Below are 5192 nucleotides of genomic sequence, written 5' to 3'. Positions count from 1 at the left end.
CCCTTTCTTTAATGGGGGGCCGGGTCGGTTTGTAACAGAAAATTACATGGGCCGGAGTGACTACTAGTATTATTGTGGAGATTTTATTATGATTTTAAATGTATTTATTATGCCTCCTAATGCTAGAATAGTTTATTTTGTTATGCACCATACAGACAAATGATTACTTTTCAAGAGACATATTAAAAGAGCATTGTTATTACTATCATAATGACATTTTTTCATATTCAGTCTGTGGGCTTTCTTCTGGCTAGTGAGAAGTCCAATGTCAGGTTCCATTCCTGTCACAGCCAGTCTCAAAGACTGATGCAAATGTTCATCAGTGAGTCTTGATCTCATTGGAGTTTTCATGGTTTGCTCACAAATATACGTGCTGCCAAAAAGTGTGGACCTCTTCATTGCATGCCTTTTGATGTTTGGGTATGTCTCGTTAGGGAGGGCAGCATAGAAGGCAAGGAGACCGTTGGGCTTAAATGCGTCTTTCAGAACATCACAGTTCTGTAACTCCGCCAACTCAAACTGATAAGAAGGCAGGGCTTCATCAATGTCGGCAGCAAAGGGGTTCTGGATCGCTTCCACGGACTTTTCAGCTGGGAATGGAGCCACTGGTTTCTCAGCTGAGAGACTTTGGGTAACGGGGAGATGAGTGAAGTCTTGCTTTTGCACTTGTCCCACAAGCAGTGCTAGTTTCACCTCAAATGCTTTTATGTGGGAATACATGTCACATATTAGTTTCCCCTTGCCTTGGAGCTGCAAGTTGAGGCCGTTCAACATTTCTGTCACAACTGTTAAAAAGGCGAGGTTCCATTTCCATTATGCGTCGATCAGTTCTGGGACAGTTTTGCCCTTTGTCAGAAGAAAGGCGCCTCAAAACTCTGCCCCGGCTTAACCATCAGACTTCAGTGTGGTAAAGCACATCTCTGTGAGCAGACTCTAGCTCGGCGAGAAAGGCTTGGAACTGCCGGTGTTTAAGTCTGTTTGCTCTGATGAAGTTTATGCATGACACCACCACCTTCATGACTGATTCCCACTTCAGAACTTTGCAGCAGAGTGCTTGCTGGTGAATCAGGCAGTGGACTTAGACCTCTTTCCTCCATTTCTTTATTCATGCGTCCTATAAGCCCCCTCGACGCGTCAACCATACTAGGAGCCCCGTCAGTAGTGATGCAGGCCAGCTTAGACCAGTCTAGACCCAGCTCTCCCATCGTTTGGCACACTTTACCAAAAATATCCTCCCCTGTCGTAGTGCCTTTTAGACTTTGTAGGGCTGCTAGCTCCTCTGACACTTCAAAGTTTGAGCTAACTCAGCGAAGAAAAATTAGCAGCTGTGCTGTGTCCTGTACGTCATTGCTCTTATCCAGTGCTAATGCAAAAAAATCTAATTCTTTCACTTTCTCCTGCAGCTGGGCATATAAATTTTCCCCCATTTCTTCAATTCGTCTGGTGACTGTACTTGCGGACAGACTCACCGCATTTAAGACATCTTTCTTATCGGGGCACACCTCCTCCGCAACAGCATTCATACATTTCTTGACGAACTCGCCGTCACTGAATGGCCTACTGGTTGCAATCAGTTTAGCTACCTGAAAGCTAGCTCGAACGGATGACTGCTTCAGCTGGGTTTGGCATACAAATGTATTCTGCTGAGCTGATAGTACACTTTTTAGCTTCGACACTTTGTCTGCTCTCATTTGGCCTTGCAAGCTAGCATACTTTTCTCTGTGGCGGGTTTCATAGTGTCGGCGCAGATTGTATTCTTTGAACACAGACACTGTTTCTTGACAGATGACACAAACAGCCACTTCTTTGCACTGAACAAAAAAATAATCGCTTGTCCACTTTTGGTTAAATACCCTGCATTCTGAATCAACCTTTCTCTTTCCCAACCGCTTGGCCATTTTGTCATCTCTTTGAATTTTTTCGCTGGTTCGCGCGTCACCTGTTCGATCGCGATGGTCCGTCAGTAGTGATGCTGGCCAGCTTAGACCAGTCTAGACCCAGCTCTCCCATCGTTTGGCACACTTTACCAAAAATATCCTCCCCTGTCGTAGTGCCTTTTAGACTTTGTAGGGCTGCTAGCTCCTCTGACACTTCAAAGTTTGAGCTAACTCCGCGAATAAAAATTAGCAGCTGTGCTGTGTCCTGCATTGCTCTCATCCAGTGCTAATGCAAAAAATTCGAATTCTTTCACTTTCTCCTGCAGCTGGGCATTATCCCCCATTATCCCCCATTTCTTCAATTCGTCTGGTGACTGTACTTGCGGACAGACTCACCGCATTTAAGACATCTTTCTTATCGGGGCACACCTCCTCCGCAACAGCATTCATACATTTCTTGACGAACTCGCCGTCACTGAATGGCCTACCGCTGGTTGCAATCAGTTTAGCTACCTGAAAGCTAGCTCGAACGGATGACTGGTTCAGCTGGGTTTGGCGTACAAATGTATTCTGCTGAGCTGATAGTACACTTTTTTAGTAGCTTCGACACTTTGTCTGCTCTCATTTGGCCTTGCAAGCTAGCATACTTTTCTCTGAGGCGGGTTTCAGTGTCGGCGCAGATTGTATTCTTTGAACACAGACACTGTTTCTTGACAGATGAGACAAACAGCCACTTCTTTGCACTGAACAAAAAAATAATCACTTGTCCACTTTTGGTTAAATACCCTGCATTCTGAATCAACCTTTCTCTTTCCCAACCGCTTGGCCATTTTGTCGTCTCTTTGATTTTTTTCGCTGGTTCGCGCGTCACCTGTTCGATTGCGATGGTACGTTATGTTGAACGTACCATTCTGTTGGTAGGTGAATTTAACAAATAATTAGGCTACGTTAATAACCAAGGGAAATGTTAGTCTGAAAGCCAATATTTATTATCGAATATAGACATGATATAAGTGAAACTGTATATTTAAAATTGCACATAATTACCAGTTTAGAGCTCCGAGGACCACTAATGCTCTGTTAGTGCAAAAAATCAAATGGAGAGAATGCAAGCCCACATGTGTTTAAAAGGTACTTTCTGAGTAAGAGAAAGTTGGTTTATGCAATATTAAGAGTAAAGCTTGCCCACAGGAAGGATTTTTCTAATTCATTAAATAAAATCTTATTTGCAATGCGGAAAGAAAGATTTTAATGTCTTAGAGCATTAGTGTTCCTAGAAGCTCTAAACTGGTAGTTATGTGCATTGAAGATCTAACATAACTTGCAGGGCATAAAAGCTCTGTTAGTGCAAAAAAAAGGCAAATGGATAGAATGCAAGATTTGCAAAAATGAAAGACAGATTTTAATGTGTTAGAGCTTTTATGCAGATAACTACCATTTTAGAGCTTCTAGGGACACAATGCTCTGTTAGTGTAAAAAAGCAAATGGAGAGAATGCAAGCCTAAATGTGCGAAAAACGTACTTGCTCAGTGAGAGAAAGTTGGTTTATGCAATATTAAGAGTAAAGCTTGCCGACAGGAAGGATTTTCTAATTCATGAAATGAAATCTTATTTGCAATGCAGAAAGAAAGATTTTAATGTCTTAGAGCTTTTATCCCCTGCAAGTTATGTTAGAGCTTCAAAGCACATAACTACCAGTTTAGAGCTTCTAGGAACACTAATGCTCTGTTAGTGCAAAAAAGGCAAATGGAGAGAATGCAAGCCCACATGTGCTTAAAAGGTACTTTCTGAGTAAGAGAAAGTTGGTTTATTCAATATCAAGAGTAAAGTTTGCCCACAGGAAAGATTTCTCTAACTCATGAAATGAAATCTTATTTACAATGCAGAAAGACAGATTTTAATGTGTTAGAACTTGTATGCCCTGCAAATTATGTTAGAGCTTCAATGCAAATACTTACCAGTTTAGAGCTTCTAGGGACACGAATGCTCTGTTAGTGTAAAAAAGCAAATGGAGAGAATGCAAGCCTAAATGTGCGAAAAACGTACTTGCTCAGTGAGAGAAAGTTGGTTTATGCAATATTAAGAGTAAAGCTTGCCGACAGGAAGGATTTTCTAATTCTGAGAGCTTCAATGAGCACTAATGCTGTGTTAGTGTTTCTGAGCAAATGAAGAGAAAGCAGGCCCACATATTCTGCATAGCTTCTTTCCCAGTGAGAGAAAGTTGGTTTATGCAATGTTAAGAACAAAGTTTGCCCACATGAAGGATGTTTCTTACATACGAAATGAAATGTTATTTGCAATTCAGAAAGACAGACTTTAATGTGTTACAGCTTTTATGTCCTGCAAGTTATGTTAGAGCTTCAATGCACATCCTGCTTAGTTTAGAGCTTCAATGAGGACTAATGATGTGTTTCTGAGCAAATGAAGAGAAAGCAAGCCCACATATGCTGCATAGCTTCTTTCCCAGTGAGAGAAAGTTGGTATCTTGCCCTTATGAAAAATGTTTCTAATGAAATGAAATGAAAGCTTATTTGCAATGCGGAAAGACAAATTTGAATGTGTTAAAACTTTTATGGCCTGTAAGTTTTGTTAGAGCTTTAATGCACCTAACTACCATTTTAGAGATTCTAGGAACAATAATGCACTGTTAGTGTAAAAAAGCAAATGAAGAGAATGCAAGCCCAAATGTGCGAAAAGGCTACTTTCTCAGTGAGAGAAAGTTGGTTTATGCAATATTAAGAGTAAATCTTGCCGTTAAGAAAAAATTTTCAAACTCATGAAATGAAAGCTCTTTTGCAATACACAAAGAGCCTTTTCATTGTGTTACAAGATCCAGACACAGGAGAAAGCAAGCCCACATGTGCTGCACAGCTTCTTTCCTAGTGAGAGAAAGCTGGTTTATGCAATGTTAAGAGCAAAGCTTTCCCACATGAAAGATGTTTCTTACTCGTGAAATGAAATGTTATTTGCAATGCAGAAAGACAGATTTGAATGTGTTAGAACTTTTATGCCCTGTAAATTATGTTAGAGATTCAATGCAAATACTTACCAGTATAGAGCTTCTAGGAACACGAATGTTCTGTTAGTGTAAAAAAGCAAATGAGGAGAATGCAAGCCCAAATGTGCGAAAAAGGTACTTTCTCAGTGAGAGAAAGTTGGTTTATGCAATATTAAGAGTAAATCTTGCCCTTATGAAAAATGTTTCTAACTAATTTAATGAAAGCTTATTTGCAATGCAGAAAGAGCCTTTTCAGTGTGTTAGAACGTTTATGCCCTGTTAATTATGTTAGAGCTTCAATGCAAATACTTACCAGT

The 5192-nt window shown here is 40.5% G+C and overlaps 1 pseudogene; it reads right to left on the bottom strand.

Moving 5' to 3' along the window:
* Nucleotides 1-968: 968 nt before the first annotated feature.
* On the bottom strand, nt 969-1691 carry LOC107701077 (general transcription factor II-I repeat domain-containing protein 2-like; annotated as a pseudogene).
* Between the last annotated feature and the right edge of the window lie 3501 nt (nt 1692-5192).

The sequence above is a fragment of the Sinocyclocheilus anshuiensis genome, unplaced genomic scaffold (assembly GCF_001515605.1).
Source record: "Sinocyclocheilus anshuiensis isolate Anshui unplaced genomic scaffold, SAMN03320099.WGS_v1.1 scaffold2006, whole genome shotgun sequence".
NCBI classification, from domain to species: domain Eukaryota; kingdom Metazoa; phylum Chordata; class Actinopteri; order Cypriniformes; family Cyprinidae; genus Sinocyclocheilus; species Sinocyclocheilus anshuiensis.
Note: the sequence above shows the minus strand (reverse complement) of the source record. Positions and strands in the feature narration are given on the sequence as shown.